This window comes from Phaethon aethereus, assembly GCF_964289735.1.
Source record: "Phaethon aethereus genome assembly, chromosome: 4".
Lineage (NCBI taxonomy): Eukaryota > Metazoa > Chordata > Aves > Phaethontiformes > Phaethontidae > Phaethon > Phaethon aethereus.
In genome coordinates, this window is record NC_138578.1 from 66,674,288 (window position 1) to 66,695,647 (window position 21,360).

General features: G+C 36.5%; 1 protein-coding gene across 2 annotated transcripts in view; it reads right to left on the reverse strand.

Moving 5' to 3' along the window:
* The window catches only part of SLIT2 (slit guidance ligand 2), a 277,451-nt gene that overhangs the window by 195,687 nt on the left and 60,404 nt on the right, over positions 1 to 21,360 (reverse strand). The gene's annotated exons all lie outside the window — the stretch shown is intronic.

Genomic DNA, 21,360 nt, shown 5'->3' on the forward strand with positions numbered 1-21,360 from the left:
AAATGCTGGACTGTCTGTCATGCTCTGATAGACTTCGGAAAAAAACATAAAGGAACAAATTACTCAGTTGCTGTGAAGTAAAAATAATCTATAGATAAGTGAGGCCAATTTACAAGCTGTGGTTGAAGCATTGTTCTTGTACCAGGCAAGGTGTTGAGCAGTACAATTTAACATTCATTCAGCCAAAACAAATAAATTAAGATATGTGTAATGCTGAATAATTACACCTGTTACTTGAAAGGTCAATATTCTTCTTTGAAATTTCAGGAGGGAAAGAAATCAAGTAATTTGAATGCTTATTTTCTTATTTTAATCAAATCCAAATAATACTTCATCAAATATTTGTGTTAGATCTTTAGAACCATACTGAGTCATAAAAAGCATAATGCAAACAAGTTCTCCTTGCGTAACAAATGTAAAACAGGTTTGGTGGTTTCGGGTTTTTTCTGCATTATTCCAAATAAAGGTAGAAAGTATCTTTATCTTTCTATTACCCTATTACAGCAGATGGTGATGATGCATAATCAGATTTAAGAGTCTCACTCAGATCAATTTCTGTATTTTCTACCATCATTTAACCATTTAGATTGTTTGCAAACCATCTTTAATATACAGAAAAGACGTCTGCATCAAGCTGTGCTCATTCAGGCACACACAGAAAAGCTTTACACCAACTGAAGCTATTGTACAGCGAGCCATTGAATTATTATACTTGAAAACTTAACTTGCTTAAGCTTTTACATACATTGAATCTTCAGTCTAAACTTCGGATGTGGGCCCTTTTTTTAAGTGTATTTCATCAGCATAAATGGTTATTGCAGAGTTGGGTTTTTTTTTTTCCCTGTGAGCCCTTAGCCATCTAATCAGCCCAGAACCCAGATTAGGACTGTCATGTTACATCAGGAGTTTGCAGTGAATGCTCACTAGAGTGCCTTTAATCCTCCAAGGTTTACTCAAATGTCACAACCATCTGGAGGAAAAGGAGACTCCTTGCTGGGTTCCACTGACCACAAATTATTTGTAGGGAGAAAAAAAGACAATAGAAAGCAAAACCAAGGCTCAGTATTTTCTCCCCTCCCCCTCAAACACACCAAAACACACCCACAGAACTACTTTTGATATCTTGAACAAAACCAGGAACAACTTCACAACTTCACTAGGACTACTGAAATTATTAGAAGGCCATGTGTAATGTCATTTTTGTTATCACAGGCCCATAAAAGCAGATAAATGAGAATATTTCATATATGTTTAGGCCATATAATGAGAATCCTCCAATGAAAACATATCCTAAGTGTTTGCAATTATTTTTACAATATATAAATATCTTGTTTGGACTAGAGAGCCATTATAACGTGTTCTTTGTCAAACACGCTGAAGATACATTCCATGTTTGGAAAAAATTGTAGATTCTTTACTCTAGACATGTTATTCCTTTGTAACTCAGAGATACTCATAAAATCACTGTGACAAACAAAATGACATAAACACATGTTAAGTAACAGGGAGCTCATATTGTCTTAATCAAATTACAATAACATAATGGCAGCTTTACCACAGCTTTTATCAGAAAGTGGAAATCTGGCAAAGAATAAAAATATATGGCATTGTAGCTTTGCTCATAGCTTTTACTTCAGAGCAGTGAGGGGTTTTTTTTTTTGTACACCCAATGCAATCTCTTCCTGTCTATAAGAAAGAAATCTGGATCTAGTTTTCCTTTCTCTTTTAGGAGATACATTCCTAATCCTCTTCTCCAAGGAAAGCCACTTCCTTACCTGGCATGGACAAGACTGGGAAACCAGCCGCATCCCATTCTTTAAATAACCACATCTGCAGCTGTACTTACTTTCTATGCAGCACTTAGAAGTGCTTACCTGTGTTTAGTGTTAACCTTCCATTTTAAAAATTAAGAAAAATAAGGAAAGAAATAGGTATTGTAGGCACTTTTGCTCCACTTTTCCTATACTTGTCAAAATGTCTGGCATTCCTGTCGTTAATTCCTGCTGCTTCTCTGCACAATGTTTCACGGTTTAAAAGTTAAGGGAATGTGAAAACACTTAACAGAAGTGGGGAGCTTCCCATGGTCATCATCAGAACTGGAAGAGCTTTTGTCCAGTTAACATGTCACTGTCCAAATTTTGCCTTTTCAGCCTAATAAGTTACTTTAAGAAAAACCCACCAAACATTTACAAAAGTAAATGCTTTATTGATTACAAAGTGTATGTCAACAGCATCGTTGACCTTCATTTTCTGTAACGTCACTTTCATGGTTGTTCATTTAGTTGCCACGGTATTGTTTCAACCCCAGAACTGACCAAGTTCACTACTCAAGGTGTCACTGGATTACTTGTAATTGCCATGGAGTGCCCTTGTCTCCTATTAGTACACCTATTTAGTAAAATTTCAGTCGAACTGTATAACTGTTTGCAGTATATTCATTTATTCATCCAAGCTTTTATCCTCTTAAGTGGAGTCATTGATCTCCAGTATTTACATTCATGAGCTTGTAAGTACCACAGTGAAAGTTAGAGAAAAAATAACTCTCATTTCAGAAATAATGACAACTAAGTCTTACCAATTCTGTATCTGCTTTTGCTTCACAAGTAGTGAAGCAAAAATAATTTGAAGCAATTAATTCCAGGTAGCGGAATTAATTTCTGATACTTCATGATGAACAATCCTTATGTGCTGTGTAGGGCAGAATGCATTATTTATTTTCTCACAGATACATGACATGTACAGTTTTCATTATAAAAGGAAACATGACATTTTCATTCTTGTCCATACTATATTACTTTATTTACTCATAAGGAAGTACCACCTTCAGAACTGAATTTGAATTAATCATTAAAGCCAAAAAATTATTTGTTGTAAGAAATATGAAAATGTCAGCTGAATTCAAAACACAAGAAAAACCAGGCTAAAGTTTTCAGTGCTTCTCTTTGAACTGAAATTGGGAAGATGACAATTCTATCCTCAGATCTTTCAAAATAAATAACACAGAGGTTAACTTTGAGTTTTAAATCCTATCTTGCAAAAGTCAGTTTTATTTATATTCCTTATGCAATCTTCACTCCCTTGCCTTATATTCACCTACCAATCATTAGGCAGACAACACAACTTGAGGCATAAGACATGCTAGGTCATCAAAATCATTCCAAAATCTAAATCTCTACAAATGCGCAAAACGTATTTTCTGCTAATTGTTTATAAAAAGAGAAAACCGCTTTTGTTGTGTTGACTCTCCTGCTACTGCGCTTCTTGCACCTGCATGTGACATGGGTTGGCAGAGGGTACTTGACCCAGTCAGAAGTCAGAGTCAAGTAACAAGAACTAATTGATACTTGCTCATCTCTATTTCCAAACAAAAATATTTTTACTTCCTAAAATTTAATAAGTACTGTGACAAGACAGCACAGTTTTCAGAATTCAAGAAAGATGTTAAACGTTACCAACAAGCTTTTAAACACTATTAAAACACAGAAATGAGAATCTTTTATTTTAAGGATAACAAATTTTCTTTTTCTAATTTGGCAATTTAGTATAGCCATAATCATTAGGCACAATAGCTACAATTCATTCTACACACTAAAAAAATCACACAATCTCCTTAAACTTTTACCTAGCAAAGTTGTGACTATCTATAGAAAAGGTAAAAAGAGTCATCAGAGGAGAAATATGTATTAAATAATATATATAATACACACTATTTTTATATAGTATACAATAATACAATTATTATATATATTATGTAATAAATAAAAAGTAAGAGCAATATGGAAAAAAAAAGACTGTCTGCTACATTCTGAGTGGGAACTAGACAGGTTCTGCAGAGTAAGAGCAAAATGAGCTACAGCAATACATTTTTCAGATCTGTGAACTGACACTAAGTACCAATCACTATGACCCACTGGTTCAGTCAAGCACCAAAAGCTAGAAGGAAATTGATAAGAGAACAAGCAAACAAAAATTTCACACAGATATCATTCCTATATGCCTATATTGTGCCAGCAGCAACTGGGAGACAAATATTCAACAAATAAGGGCAGATGTTATGGTCTTTCGACTTTGTGCAAAAATTAAACGATACAAGCAATACAAAAGCCAAAGGCCAACATAATGATATATATTACTGTCATGTTCTCAAAGATGCAGTAATGAAGAAGGTTCAGAAACTTCTCGGGTGAATATATCAACAGACATAGTTCATCTTTTCTGCAAAGCCCTTTAGCAATATCACTGTTAAGATGTGCTGTGATCCTAACAGTATAGACAGAAATTACGTCAAAAGCATTTTTTGTAGTAGGGCACATTGCACATAATACAAACATTTACTACAGGGATCTCAATTTGGGCAAAGTCAAACATTGGACAATTTTTGGTCAAACAGGCTACCCAGGGAGGTGGTGCAGTCACCATCACTGGAAGTATTCAAAAAACGTGTGGACGTGGCACTTCAGGACATGGTTTAGTGGGCATCGTGGTGTTGGGTTGATGATTGGACTTGATAATCTTAAAGATTCTTTTCCAACCTTAATGATTCTGTGAAATTCAGTATCTGCTTCATTGATGCTTTACCAGAACAAGATACGGCTTCAGACTACCTCTGTGTGACAGAGTGCAGGTGATGGTGAAGCCTCATCTCCCAGACTTTTAGTCATTCGGTCATGCACTGAGCCCACAAACGGGTAATTAGAAAACAAAGATTCCATCTTACACCACATCCAAGTAGTGATGCTTCAATACCAACTTAGATGCTTGGCGGAAGGGTCGCGTTTGAGGATAAGGTTGTGTTTGCGCTCACTAAAAAGCAAACTACAAGCTACAAACATTACAGTTAGTTTTCACTGGATAGATGGCATTATGTTCTGCCTTAAAGTAAATTTAAAATTTTGAGACAGAGAGATGGGGTAAATGAAACATAGACTGACCTGGTCTGTAGAAGTCAGAAAGCAACACTGCCAGGGAGCTACTAATACAACCCAATAAGATTAAAAGAGTATGGTTTTCAACAAGTCTCTATATGAAAATAACCAGTGATAATTAATGAACTGTTAGGATGTTTTAGGGGATGAAGCAGCACATTTCATGTTTAGGGTCTACGCTAATGAAGGTTCTTTATGAATCTAGCATATAGAAAGAATGTGCACTCCCCAAAAATGTACCAACAACAGTAGAGAGGATCACTGCTCACAACCACCATGACCTGAATAGAGAAAGACACACAGTCAAGAAACTTAGAGAAAAAGACATGTACTGAATCTTCAAGAAACACTTGCTGGGTGCAGGGAGAGGGCACTCAATTTGAATTACCAGATACAATTTGGGAAGCTTTATAATATTTACTTGACTGAGAGGTATGCACTGTTCCTACCGTGCTTTATCCTTACATAATTTGACTTTTGAAATCTGTTCCAGGGACTGTATTTACCTGCATGTCCTGGGTAAACCAACATGTTTCTACCATAAAATTCTTCAATTTCTCAACCTCAACAGTTGTTTTTTTAATGGCATATTTGCTTAACTTCTAGAGAATAAACTGTAACTGTGATATGATTAAGCTATTACTGCTTCATACACTGAAAGCAGATGATAAAAGCACAAAACAGTGCAGACATCTTAATATTTAAGATAATTAATGCATAATATTTAACTATATTTTTAAAAAATACTTAGTGTCAGAAATGTTCAAACATTTTGCCAATGCATCCTGTTGGCTTTGAAAAAGAAGTAATCCCAGATGATCATCTTTTGATAATGTGTATCCTATATAAATGAAGAAGAGTCTTAAATGTAATATTTTCATATGAACAGCATAATTAGAATTTTTTGTAAATCTCTTGAAAAGGCGCAGATCAACAATCAGGTTCATATCATCAGTCTGGTTCAGGTCATTACAGCATGAATATTTTTAAGTCTGCTTAGTCACCAGATTCATCATACAACCTATCTGCTTCAGGTGTACAATAAAACACTCAACCATGTTAGCCCCAGTAATATGCAGTGCTCACTTTCAGCTGTCTAACCATATATAAAGAAGACATTTTAAATAAAACAAACAATATATTGGAGTGAAGATATTTCTACAGATGTCTAGTACAAGACAGCAAAGATCTAAAAAATTAAACAAGGCAAATAAGGATAAGCATACTTGTGATCTCTGTGAATTGAGAAACAAAACAAATATAGTGTGTAAGTGTACCAATGCACCAAGTACTACGGACTATAACCAACTCCCCAAAGAAAACAATTTAGTATTCAATAATTCTTAGATCTTTTCCACACTACAATGAAAAAAGTTGTTATCTCATTTACATGTGTAACAAATATGTAGAATATATAAAACCTATACAAGGATTTTTTTTTAAAAGAAACATTAAAACGTTTACAGAAAGAGATTGGTTTATTTAAAAAAAAAAAAACCAAAAAACAAAAAAAAACCCAAACAAAAAAACAAACTGGGCAAGAACACCCAGCAAAGAGATTCAAGGTTCCTTACTCAGCCACTGGAGAGATGTCACTTGGGGGCACTCTGGAAAAAAAACACATTGCCTCCCGAGTTTCTCCTGGAAAGAGTCACCTGCTCTCCACTAAGTGTTCACCTGTGCTGTCAGTCAGCTCTACCTACTTAAACTGAATGATAGGTGAAGAGTAAAGGAAGTGCTTAGCTAAGTTTTCTTTATTTATACAACTTTTTAGTGTAATCTAATTCACATTACCTATACGTACATTTTTCGTCTATCAAAGCTTTCAAATATGAGGAAGAAAAACCTTATGGTCTAGAAAAGGCAGGCAAAATTGCCATCTGACAAACAATTCCGGACTATATTTATCCATCATCATTTAACCAGTTCATCAGCCATTACTTCTGATGCACAATGGCACCCAACACAAGAAGGGATGCTTTATCTTATGATTTTTGAGCCTATGATAAGTTTGTGCATTAAGAGATACATATAAAGCTCTTTTCTTCTAAATGCAGTTTGGCTCACTGAATTCATATCTCTAGATTACAAAAGAAGCTTTTCACACAGAGTGCATTCCATCTTTCTACAAATTTCTTCTATTTTGTAGTAAAATAGAACTTTCACAGAACAGAAAAACGCCCTTCATGAGCAGAAAGGAGCTTTGTTTCTTTAGGTATGTTAAACAAGAAGTGAATCCTGATTCTTTTAAACTACTCCTACTGACTGTTAAATCGTCGGGTTTGGGCGGGTTTTTTTTGATCTTAAGCATTACTTTATTGCAACAACAACAAGAGTAAGTAATGGATTCACTGATGTTACCTCCTTCTGGAATCACTTCACAGGTGCTAAATTCCTTGCACATTTTGATTTCAGGAAACAGAGACCGACAGCACGGAGCAAACCAGCCAAAAGACACATTATGCTGGGCTAAAATTAAGACAGCCCAGATGGGTAAACACTATCAACACAAAAGACTACAACAGGTACTCATAAATCATGCAACAGAAACTAAATATTGGTTGGAAAAGGGAGAGGGAACAGAATAATGACACAGTTGGTTTTCATTAAAACAGAAAAAAGCCTGAAAATTCTGGGTGTTTGACACATGGGCATAATTTCAGAAATCTATGTGACATCAGTTGCTATAAACTGTAACAGTCGCCCAGACAGTATCAGATTCCACTAAGAACTTCAATTTAATTTTTAGAATATTACAATACAAAGAAGGCACAATATTTGCAACAACAATCAACAAACCTTTATTTTATGGCAGCATGACAGAAAGAAACTATATGCCTTCCCTAAATATAATTGCTAACGCTGTCAAGTGAATACAATCAGTAGTGCTCTGCTAGATTAAACTTTTGGCTGGATGAAAACAGCTCATTTTATCCACTTGTGATTCTACTGAAGTTAATTCCCTTCTAAATAAAGAATGACAAATACTGAGACAAATACCTATTTTCCAAACTCATGCAAAGTAGTATATCAAAGTACAAAGAAATCCAAACAATGGAAGGTAATAATCAACTGGACAATTGTGAACTGTGAACAAGTTCATGATGTTAAATATGAAGGTGAATAATGAATTTTAGCTGGTAATAGATTAATAGCAGCAGGGGTGAGTTAAAGACTTAGAAGTAGGAAAAAAGATGCAAGATCCTGAACCGTAAAGACATTCATTAGCCAAACTTTGAATGCATTGCTTTATGAGTATAGACGATAAATATGGTATTAAATTTAATTTAAATATTGTATTTGTAGGGAGATGGTAAGAAAGGTTGAGATGAATGTATCCTTACCCTTTATTTATATCTACATAAGCATGTAGCTATATAAATTTGTATTTATAATATTTCTATTATTTATACCTGGCAAACTAGACTGATAGTATGTACCTATTTCATGTCCTAATTCTCTACAGGAGTTAATATAAAACTACAACAGTTCTGACACCAGTAATGCTAGAACCTGCTATGTGAGTACAAATCGCTGACAAGGAAAACCTTCACTGAATGCATTTTTGCAGATGTTCTGTGAAATACAGCACTGAAGTCCTTCTATGTAAAAGAAATCAAAACACAGCAGTATTAAGTTATAAAAGTCAACAGTCTCCATGGGAAGCAGAGAGAATAAGTTGGATGGTAGCCTTTCGGAAGGTATCCACAAGATGTTTAAACCAACACTTGGAAAATGGAAACTTTTTAAAGCAATCAGTCAAGAACGCTCACAATTAGTGGGGTAGGCATAGATGCTAAAATCAGCTATTCTTATCCCTGGTATACCACCAAATCACTACATACAGTTGTTTAAGATTTATTTATATTGTTTATTTATTACAGTTTTATACCTTTATGATTGAATTTTATTTTAAAGGCACAGACCTCCTTTGGAAGGTGAAAATGTGTTGGAACCAAGAACCCCAGAAGGAATTACCCCATGCAATTCCCAAGGAGCTCATCTTGTAGAAATAGCTCTACTACCCTCCAAATTGGGCTACTAGACAGCCATGCCAGAAACTGATGAATGTTTAAAAGCATGAGTGTGTGATCAATACAAGAAAAGAGACTGTTGGCTCAGACAAATGAGCTAATAATTTTGCCCATTTTCCACATTGTCTTTTCCAAGCAATAGGCTATGATGATAGGGAGAGTAGCCATCAGCACTCAGACAGATTGAAAGCCCCATTTAATTCCTTGCCCCACGGCCAACACCAAGGATACTTGAGCACCACCTCTGTGATCTGTCATATGAAGGCTCTAAGCCAATTTACCAGAAAAACCTACTGTACTTAAAAAAAAAAATTGAAAAAGGCTATGCTTGAACGTTTTGAACGTTTTGTTGTCAGAAGCAATAAGGAACATTTGATCAAAGAAAAAAACCCAATGTAGTTCAGACTGAATCAAGAGGAATATTAACCTCACCAGGAGAATCTCACCCTTCTTTCAAGTGAGGTGATTTTATAAAGTAAGAGTGCAAATGAAGGTTGTTAAAAGAAAACAAGTAAAACCAGCTGAGTACAAAATTGACACAGTTTGGCTAAATGGGCCATGGGGAAAGTTATAAACTTAACACCTGCCACTGGCAGTCTCTAAATCCCCTAAGTTCTGCAGGAAGACAGCACTGGTGGGGTCATTCTGACCAATTACTGTCCGTCGGCAAGACAAAATATGTTGCTCCCTAAATAAGACCAATCAGAAAGCAGTAATGCCATTATTAGCACTTATTTAATTTAAACAGCAGTGCTAAGTTTTTTGCCTGTCTCTGGACATCAAGAGGGTATCTTAAAAAAATGCAGATTGTGAGATACACTCACTATTACTTCCACCTCCTAACCATTTTTCATCCTTCAAAATACGCAAACATTTAGATCCATTAAGAACAGCAAATCTATCTGTTAAGCACAGCATTGTTAATTGCAAAGATGAATACAAAACCACTCAAAAGGCAACTGTAAATTTTATTTAATCTGATAAGTTAAAAGGTGTTATATTATGCTATATAGTGCTTTTCAGTGGAAGCCTGCTTATTTAGCACTCCTTTACCAGAAAAAAACATAACTTTCTTCCATCATTTATTTTTATCTTCTTGTAATAAAGACTGATTATAACCATTTTTTTCATGAATATTCACAGCAAACATATCAAATATAAAAACCTTGTCAAAGAGATACACAGTTCAAGTATGTTTTCTCAAGAAAAAGGATATGCTAGGGAAAAAAAAAATACCTAAGTACACAAACACTTCAGTCAAAATTCCATAATTAAACAGTAAACCTCAGTTGTATCCATCTGGTTGTATCTGAATAATTCATTGAAAGTTTCATAAATTGTTTTTCAAAAAGGAAAGAAACGTACTCACTTTTGGAATTAATAAATTACTAAATATTTGTGTAAAACAATTCTCATTTATACCAGACGAAATGCTTACTGCTCTAAGAACTAAAGCATAGGCTAGCTTTTTTGTGACCTGGTTGCTTCACTGATTTTGAATTGGGGGAATCTTGACATACCTGTCACAACCAAGACCTATAAAAACAAATCTAAGGTAATAATATTGTCCACCCATGGCACTGAAAGCATATTTCACTTAAGCAAATGGAACGCTCTTTGGATTGTTGTAATAGCCCATGTGAACACTAGCCTTAATTGGTTATTAAAGACTAACATGCTTTAAGTGACAGACAGAAAAATATGGCTGTTTCAGTGACACATTAAATTATAGTAAGTCTAATAATCAGTAATGTTTTACATTAACTTTTTCCATCTTGCACTGATGAGACCACTGGTATAACCAGGTCTGTTCCCGAGTTCCTCAGAAGATCCTGCAAATTTTTTGTCCTGAATATAAGCACAGTGGGAGATTAGAAAGATTAAAAATAATAATGGCGTTGAGGTTTGAGACCCATGTCCCTAACCTGTACAGCTGGGACAAAAAAAAAAATCCTGTGATCATAAGGAAAAGTTAAGAAAAGGAAAGAAAAGTAAATTCATTAAAGGTAGTGTTAACAATATCCGCATTCCACAAACTCGGTCATTGAGGTTTTATCAGTTGTAGGAGACTAAAATCAGGCCCCTGTAAAATTATGCAATTAGAACGCAATGATCTCAAACATGCCAGACATCTAGAAAATCCCACTGAGCAGGGTGGGTTTGCTTGGTTGCTTTTAATTATTTGTTTTTCCTTAAACTACATACTTGCTACATCCAGATTTTTATTACTGTTAGCTCAAGACCTGGTCCTAAACGTAGTTCTGACAAACATCAGACCAACTTGATGATTCTGCTGCATTTTTCATCAGGGCACCATAAAGATGACCTCAAAGAGATGCTGCTGTCACTACTGCTTCACAAAATATGACAAAACATGAAGCATGCAGAAGGACAGAGATTAAAATCTCAGAACACATCCATATTCAAAGTTGCATTTAAAAAAAAAATTGAAATGATGAGTGAAACAAGCAAACAACCAAAAAAACCCCTTAGAAAGCATCTAAGTCTATGAAGAGTAAGAAATAAGAACTGAGAAGAAATATCTTCTCTCTTTCCACACTTCTCGAGTAGATGGACTACAAGATGGGGACTGGAGGCACAAAGTCCATCCCACTATAAGAGAAGATCACGTTTCATGACCACCTGAGGAACATGAACATACACAAGTCTATGGGACCTGACAAGATGCATCCCAGAGTCCTGAGGGAATTGGCTGATGTAAATGCCAAGCCACTCTCTGTGATATTTATAAAGTCATGGAAGTCAGGGGAAGTCCCTGGTGACTGGAAAAAAGGAATTATTGCACCCTTATTTAAAAAGGGTAAGGAGGAGGACCCTGGGAACTACCAACATGTCAGCCTCACCTCTGTGCCTGGGAAGATCATGGAACAGATCCTCCTAGAAGTTATAAGGCACATGGAGGACAAGGAGGTGATTCCAGACAGCCAGCATGGCTTTATGAAAGGCAAATCCTGCCTAACCAGCCTAGTGGCCTTCTAGGATGGAATGACCACATCACTGGACAGGGGAAGAGATACTGTTGTCATCTATCTGAAATTCTGTAAGACCTTTGACATGGTCCCCCAAAACATCCTTCCCTCTCAATTGGAGAGATAGGGATTTGATGGGTGGACTGCTTGGTGGATGAGGAATCGGTTGGATGGTTGCACCCAGAGGGTAGTGGTCAACGGCTCAACATCCAGATGGAGATCGGTGATGAGTGGTGTCCCTGAGTGGTCCCATATTGGCACCAGTACTCTAAAATCTTCATCAAAGACATGGACAGTGGGATCAAGTGCACCCTCAGCAAGTTTGCAGATGACACCAAGCTGAGTGGTGCGGTTGACACACCCGAGGGATGGGATGCCATCCGGAGGGACCTTGACAAGCTTGAGGAATGGGACCATGTGAACCTCATGAGGTTCTACAAGGCCAAGTGCAGTGTCCTGCACCTGGGTCGGGGCAAGCCCCAGTATCAATACAGGCTGGGGGATGAATGGATTGAGAGCAGCCCTGCCAAGAAGGATGTGGGGATACTGGTGGATGAAAGCTGGCCATGAGGTGGCTATGTGCGCTCACAGCCCAGAAGGCCAACTGGATCCTGGGCTGCGTAAAAAGAAGCATGGCCAGCAGGTCAAGGGAGGTGATTCTGCCCCACCACTCCACTCTGGTGAGACCCCACCTGGAGTCCTACGTCCAGCTCTTGAGCCTTCAGCACAGGAAACACAGGGACCTGTTGGAGAGGGTCCAGAAGAGTGCCACACAAATGATCAGAGGCATGGAACACCTCTCCTATGAAGAAAGGCTGAGAGAGTTGGGGTTGTTCAGCCTGAGAAGGATAAGGTTCTGGGGAGACCTTATTGAGTCCTTCCAGTACTTAAAGGGGGCTTATAAGAAAGATGGGGACAAACTTTTTAGCAGGGCCTGTTGCAATAGGACAAGGGGTAATGGTCTAAGCTAAAAGAGGGTAGATTTAGACTGGATAGATAGAAGAAATGTTTCACAATGAAGTTGGTTAAACGCTGGCACAGGTTGCCCAGAGAGTTGGTAGATGCTCCATGCCAGTAAACATTCAAGGTCAGGTTGGACGGGGCTCTGAGCATCCTGATCCAGTTGAAGATGTCCCTGCTCACTGCACGGGGGTTGGACTGGATGACCTTAAAAGGTTTCTTCCAACCCAAAGTGTTCTACAACTCTGTGATTCAACTAATGCATCAAGACCATTCAGGTGTCTTGAAAAATTATGAATTCCCACCGCTAAAGCATTATCTCCTTGAAGGGCATATATTCCTTCAACTTTCCAAAATGTACATAAATAAACTATATAGTTTTACTGTTTCCATTTGTCCTTTTGTTTTTTAGACCCTTAAGTTTCATTGTGTCAGAAGACCTGCATTATTTAAGTTCAAATAAATTGGTTTTAGCCCGAAAATCTGACAACACAGTGGACCGCCAGGGTAGTAAACTGTGAAGAACATGAGTACTTCTGACCAGCATGTATGAGCGGCATGACACTGAACAAATCAACATGTCTCCCTGGGCTCTTACTTCCCATGTTATCTATGCACACTCTTGAGATCATGGACTGTCTCACTATATGGTTGCCAAGTACTCAGAAAAATGGATTTCCCTGAAAACCCACTGGTGTTTCTAACATAATACAAATAATATAGTACAGGCTTGGGCTTAAAAGAAGAAAAAAATGGGTTGCATTCTTGCAGTGCAAGGGAAAGTTATTCCCAGTATCTCCAGATAAATTACATCTGACAAAGCAGTACTCATGCAAATACAAGTCACCAACACATAGTCTCTTCTGGTATGCCACTAAGACAGAAACATTTTTGAGTGGTATCCAAATCATCCAGCTATTACAGTTATGGTGGTGTCACAGTTGAATTTCTTTCTTTGGGAAGCTGGCTGGCTAGCACAAAAAAATCACCAGCTTTAGAGTTTCACTCCTACTTTTTGAGACAGTAGAGTCTATAAGTGGAGATTATATACACAGTCTATCAATTCATAGCTGAAATTCTACTGCATTTCATATAAATACGCAATAATTTCCTAGCAAACTGACCTATATTATCAGAAAAACATCACAACATTGTTTAGAACATGTATTATGAAAATTTTGTATTTAGCACTTTTATCCCCTCATATTTATGATTACGGCCAAATGTTGACCAAGGAACTGGATCAGAGGAATTAAGCACACTAAATAGGTTATTGTCTTACAGGTCTACACTTTCTAATAAATGATCACAATGTAGCTTCAGGGGTTTTTTTAAGTTTTATAAATGAGCAAAATGTCCCAGATAAATAATGGTTCTTTTTCAGGCCCACATATGCAATTACCCCGGTAAATGAACTCTCACCCCTGGCAGATACAAGAACTTGTGCACATTTAAGAGATTCATTCTCTCTTTTCTTTTCCTGAAACATCTTTGGTAGACAGAGTTAAATTTCTGTTAAATTACATTCTGTTACATAAACACAGAAGTCATCTTTGGCAAACCTTTGATGCTTATGCCTGTCTCTTCACTGTGTATCAGGTACATATACCATGCATCTGATAAAGCTTTTCATCAATTGTGTGCCCAGAAAATCTGCTTGACACGTCTGACATGAAAATGATTAATTAATAGGGAATGGTAGGAGAAACTGTAGTAACATGTTGCTGTTCTGTACTGTACTGGTATTTATTCCTTTCTTAAGAAAAATCCTAACATAGATAATCTGACATTGAAATTATTGTAGTATTGTATTTCTTAGTGATGACTTAACCTGCTTTTATGTTTTCATCCACTGAATAAGAAGTGCTGATACAGTCATTTAATCATACTCTATGTTTCTGCTATACCAGGTCACTGCTTCATCAGCTGCACAGATTCTTTGTCTAAAATTAGCTGGTTTGGTTTGGACAGAGATTAGAAAAGTGATCAAAAGCTGTTCCCGTTGGATGAAAAAATGAGTACCAAACAATCTGGGACTCGTCCAAATTTCTTCAATTTCCAATAAACAGGAAGTGTTGAGTAGGCACGTGATATTACTGGAAAAAAAAAAAATCATACTGATTCAGAAGAAAGAGTAGTAATTAAATTAACGTCTTAAAGTATAAACCAGTGAGATGCCATATTCTCCCATTGAATTCATGCCACCTGAAGGACCTACTCTATCACGCTAATACAAAAAAGAATCTTTCAAGTTTACTAGAAGTTTGCTGTGGTACTTTTCATTCAGAAAATATGAATTGAGGTGACAATCATCCTTCCTAATGGGCTTGTGGTTTACAGGTATGGGAAGACCATTTTATCAATTTAATTACATTTATCATGTTTCAATATATTCATATCACTAATGTACAATACCTTAGCACAGGAAACACATAGAAAAGTGTATTATTTAAAGCTTTCACAATAAAAAGAAACCAAGTGCACAAAAAAGACAAGACTTTTCAATGTATTGATACTTTCTCCAATCTAAGCTAAGGATGAGCATAAGCAAGAGTTCTCACCATAATGCCTTACCAAAAATCAACAGACTCCCTCATGTCCGTTCCATGCCACTCATACCTACCCCAAGATAAGGAATGGCAAGTGAAACGAAACAGGAACTTGCCAGCTTTTGACACAGAACATATACTACTGAGTAAGCTATGTAAGTTAGTGGTTTGGTGTATTTTGCTTTTGGTTTTTTTTTTTTAAACTAATGCAGTCTTATTTTGTGCATTTGTTATTTACTTTATATGAAGATGGTGGATACACTATGCCATACCAGTGGCACATCAATACTTCCAACCAAGATAAATTCCTATCAATGTGCTATGATGGACACCTATTTCGAACTGCTACAGTTCTCCATCCTTTCTACTGGAATATTGATCTCTACGGCATGTGAGGAAAAAAAAATCTATACTCAGTTAATGAACAGAGTTGCACCACAGAATACACAGGTTTTAAGTACATTTACAGCATCTGTACTCCAAAGTAAAACTTGAAAAGAAGCAGAGTGATAGCAGATAGGATCTCATGGTAGCCAAACAGACTGAAGGAACAGGAAGAGGAGAAAGATTAAAAAAAAAAGACAACAAAACTAGTTTGAGAGGAAAATGAATGAGAAAGTTCTAAAATCTAAGGCTGAAACATCCAGCCCATTACTTGTCCTGATGATTCCTATTCCCTCAAATAGATTCAACATCATCACATAGGTTCACAATCTTTTAAACTCTGTCTATTCTTCAAGGTGACAGTATTCCTCTGCTGCTTATTCAGAGTGCTTCGTTCAGCAAAAAAGAAAGGGCGCTGAGGATCAGCAGTCACTTCCAACCAGCCTGTGGACCTCTAGATCATGCAGGTAGGAACAGTTCACAATAAGTATGCCAAGCTCCCAGCTGGAAAAACACTAAGCATGTTGAATCCATATGTTCTGTAGCAGAGCTTTGCAAATGTTTGTAGTACCATAATTCTTCAGTGGTAGCTGAGGGCCTCTTTCCAATTTTCTCTAAGAACTTTCACATTCGTTGTATAATACCTTTAAAATTCATTCTTTCTTACATAATACATATTCAGATAATTAAAATTCATAATCTAAAATCATTACTGTAACAGCATCCTGTTGACTGACTCATGTTATAATACAGTATGAAAAATTATGCAAATAAAGGATTTAGAAGGAACTCAGGAGCATCCCAGTACGTCTTACCCATGCTAGAGAATTCCTGTTATTCCTAACTTCTCTTCTAAGCTCAGGTCTACTCAGAGGGGTCCACTTTCAGTAGTCTTCAGTAGGCATTCCTCACAATTAGCTTAGCTCAGCAATCAGCTGTATTTGCTCTTATATTTAACTCAAATATCCTTCCTACTTACTCTCCTGATCAAAGTACCAGCCTTCTCTCAAGCCTTCATGTTTGAAAGCTGCTATATTACCATTGAATCTTCTCTTTTCTAAACTAAACAAAACTAATTATTTCCAATACATCTCATTCACTACTTTCACTAAACCTCCAATTTATTTTGTTCTCCACAGGACCCCTCTTTTCATTTGGCCACATCTTTCTGCAAGAGAGGTGCACTGAAACTGGCTACAGCACTCTGACTGACATCCCCCCAGTATCAACTTGACCAGAATAAGTAGCCTACTGCGTCGATTCTATGTCTGAAATGCACATACTCCACACTATAGCCTTAAAAAGCAATTTATAGAAAAAAACATTGCACTTCTGAGTAACATCCTGGCTGAATACTGAGCAAATATCCAGCAACACACTAATATCCTGGCTACCGTTGCTGCACAGGCTATTCTCTCTTAAGTGTGTATGACATTTCCCTCTTAAACATAGCATTTTTCATTGAATGCATTTCTTAATAGTACTCTTCCCCCATTTATAAACATATGGATAGTTTTGGTTTAAAGAGAGAATTTTGCACATAAGTATTGTCTCCTGAAGAATTTTAGGCAGCAGAAGAAACAGAACTCTTTATCAAGCAGCATAGCAATTTTGTGTTCTCTGACTCCTGTCAAATCTCACGCTTTTGTTAATGCTTTGAGACAAATTTCCCAAAGTCCAGCATTTCGTTTCTTATTTTACTCCTCCTATACTTGGATTCAACTCAAAACTTAGTTTTTATCCTGCAGCTAGATTCCTCCTCTGGCCTCTTCTCCTGAAACAGCCAGTGATTATCCCTTTCCTTTAAAACTTCCAATAATTTTTGACATTACGCAACTCCGTATCATCACTTTCAGGTAATCTGATTTTCTCAATGGGTAATCTGTTGCTTGTGTGGGATGACAACTAAGCAGAGTAATCTGTCCAGGCAGTAACTAGCAAATCATAGAAGACTGAATCCATGTGACTAAGCTCATGAAGTTTTAAATATTTTTATTATTAGCTCTGGATAACTCCTCTTAGGAGCTACAATATAGAATAGATGTTAAAAAAGCAGAAAAGTACCATATTCGTTTGTAGTCTCCCTTTTACACTGAGTTTCTGACAAACATAGATACAAAATCAGAAACAATTTGCAACTCACCATCCCTTGGTTATAATTTTCAGACACATCCCTATGATCTTCATCCTTCACCAAAGGCAGTAAAAGCTTCTGAGATTTTATAGGACTAAAATCCATTTGGAGAGGCACTCCATAAATTTTTATCCAGAATTCATACAGAATTCAGACACAGGATGGAGCATCAAGAGACAAAACATGCACAATACCCACATTTAGAGGGACGGTAAAATCAGGAATACTATTATACATACTCACATGGATCCAGAAATTCCAAGTTTCAGTTTTTCTCATACTGAAGCTGTTCTGGACCAGTGCCACGCAGATCTGAAATTTTTCAATACTTCCGACCACTGAGAAGCCTTCCATAATCTGTGTCCTTTCAGGTTGCATTGCAAAGCAGGCTTGGCACCTTTATCTTAACTAGCATTCAAATTGCACCCTCTTTCATAAGCCTTTCATTAAAAAGCATCAAAAATGAACACTAGCAAAATGCTTAAAATATTCTCTTGTTTTCTGAAGTTAAATCGTGAGATTCAAACAATTCAGAGCAGCCCATCAACATTAATTACCATATTTGACTAACAGCACAAAATTCATACCATTAATCCAGTGATAAAACAGTCAAAGTAAGTATTTGTCCTCTTAGAACTAACAACTTTTAAAGAATAAATAGAAACAAAATTATTTACTGAGACTTAACATGGTAAGGATTCTTCCTTTTCCATAATGATCAGAATGCTCAAGTTTCACCAAAGTGTGAAAGTATACAGAGTCCTAAACACAGAACTGACCTCGGGGTGGGGGTTGGAAGCCTTCATTAAATCTTAATTGGTTTCTCTTATGTCTTTGGTTGTTTTTTGTTGGGGTTTTTTGTTTGTTTTTGTTTTTTTTTAAATTAATTTGTGATGGCCACAACCACCACACAGAACCATGTAATGCAGTGGAACTTTGTTAAACACACACAGAAGCTTTTTTTACACCTTTTTAAATTCTACAACACATTAGCTGTAAAATTATTCTGCACAGGCATATGAGAAGTTAATTCTATCTGAACATGTTTTAAGTTTTAGTATGTAGTGGAACGAGTTTTGAAAGCTGTTTAAATGTAATCCATATTTTTATCAGACAGTTTTTGCTCTCTGAGCTGGACTCTGAAGATGCTGCTCCAAAGCGAGGAGCCACCATTGCTTCTTTTTACACAGTAATTCTCTAGTCTTCCAAAACCTTCCAAAACCTACTCATTGAAGTCAGGTGCCAGCATTTGCATTTTTTATCACACAATAATTGCTAATTGTGTGCTTGGCTGATTATTGCACATTTCCTCTAAAATCCCTCAGCTACATTAGTAAATCCAGATCTTTAGTTCACTGTTATTTTCAGAAGTTATTTTTATTTTGGTTACATTAATAAAAACCTAAGTGCTTACTACTATAACAGACAAAATTAACACATCCAGAGAAAGAAAGAAAGAAAAAGACAGTTACTGTAATAATGTTTATTCCACCGTTCAATGATTGCAAACTAATCTGCACATAACAGCCTGCAATCAGTACACGAAATTGTGACTTTTCTTAGAGCTCAAATAGAACCCTACTTGCTTTGTTTAGTTCTGAAGTTAATTATTTGTGTTTATTATCACAGAATTGAGGTTGACATTAGAAGATACCTCTGGAGATCATTTAGTCAACCTGCCTCAAAGCAGAGTCAACTACAGCAGGTTGCTTAGGACTGGGTCCAGTCAGGTATTGACTATTCCCAAGGATGCAGACTCCAGTACTTCCCTGGGCAACTTGTGTCAGTGCTTATTACCCTTATTGTAAAGAACTTTCTAAATCTCTAAATGGAATTTCTTTATTTTGATTTGTGCCTTTTAAAGAATTTGTTTTTCCTCTTAAGTTTAGAAAAAAAATTTAAGTATTACTCATTATGAAATAAGCAAAGAGTAGAGAACAGCTTTTCAAACTACCCTATGCTTTGGTACCTACAATTAATTTTAATTTTTTGTTTTGAGAATCCCTCAGTTCACCATTTTATTATTTCTTGAAATTGAGTGACAGAACATTAATAAATATTATGTACAAGGCTTTCACAAGATCTAAGACCTAAACAATGTGATACTTTTGGATTTATGAGGAAAAATGCTTTTGCAATGTTTAATTTCTCACTATAAAACAAAAATTTCAAAACATTTAAGCAAGCCTCAAAAAAACCAACAACCATTCCATACACTTAGGTAGAAAATACTTTTTATAATGAACATTTTACACTTTTCCTCAAACTCATCTGTAAACCAACTAACAAGACCAGAACTTATAACCAACTAATTCCCACACAGCATATTTTCCTTAGAACCCCTTTTTTTTTTTTTAATTAAAGGCTAAACTATAAGGGAACTTGAGTTTTCTATAACTGAAAGCAGTAAATAATCAACTTGCTTCATGTACACATAGCAATAGGAGGACAAAAAATTTCTTGTCTCCCAGACAGTAATCTCCAACTGGTGACTACTCCTGTATTACGGAGCACAGTTTTAGACATCCCTCTTTCTGCCTTCAGCTGTTCCATTCACATAGGCTGTAAAAATAGAGCCTATTAGCTATCACTGTTGCAGACTCCTTGATTGTTTGATTACCCCATGATGACTGTCCTTTTTGGTGCAGTCTGGAGGGGGGGGAAAAAAAAAAAAGCTTTATTTCTGGCATATCTTGTGTATCTTCTCAATTGTCCAGGCTGTTTTCAGGTGCTGTAAAGACTGGAGCTGCTTGGGTGGGCACTGTCCTCGGTAAGGACCTATGCCGATTTCTAAAAACACTATGATAATGCTTTTTCTTAAAGTGTTGAAGATGCATGTTGTTTTGAGTATTCTCTACACTGCAAGGCGATAGTGAAAACCTGCGCTACATGAGTTTATGTTTCTTGGTGAATTAGTCTTCCCTCTTGCACTGGTCCTAACCTCTTGCTGTTATGTTCCAGAACACAAAAAACATACTATTACCTGAGATGGTTCAGCAAAGCCAGGTGGCTTTTTTTGATTGTGAGATAGTTCAGCTGACAAAACTGAGCTAGTAATATTGCAGTGAGAATGTTAGCAAAGTTACTAACACTGTTAATAGTCCTTCAGTAATTCCTCATAAAACCTGGGTCTCAATAAACATGGAGTAGTTTTCCCACAGTACACTGAAACAGAAGAGCGTTCTTCATTTTACTGCACCTCAAGAGATACCCAAAATACTCCAAGGGGAGACAGAAAGCACAGACTAACTTTGATAGGTCTTTGCAGTGGAATTATTGTTACCCAGGGCAGTAGTTCTGATTACTGAGACAAAATCCAATGATCCATGATCTTTTCATAATAAAGGTCATACACAATGTAATCAAGTCAGTTTTTATTTGGCT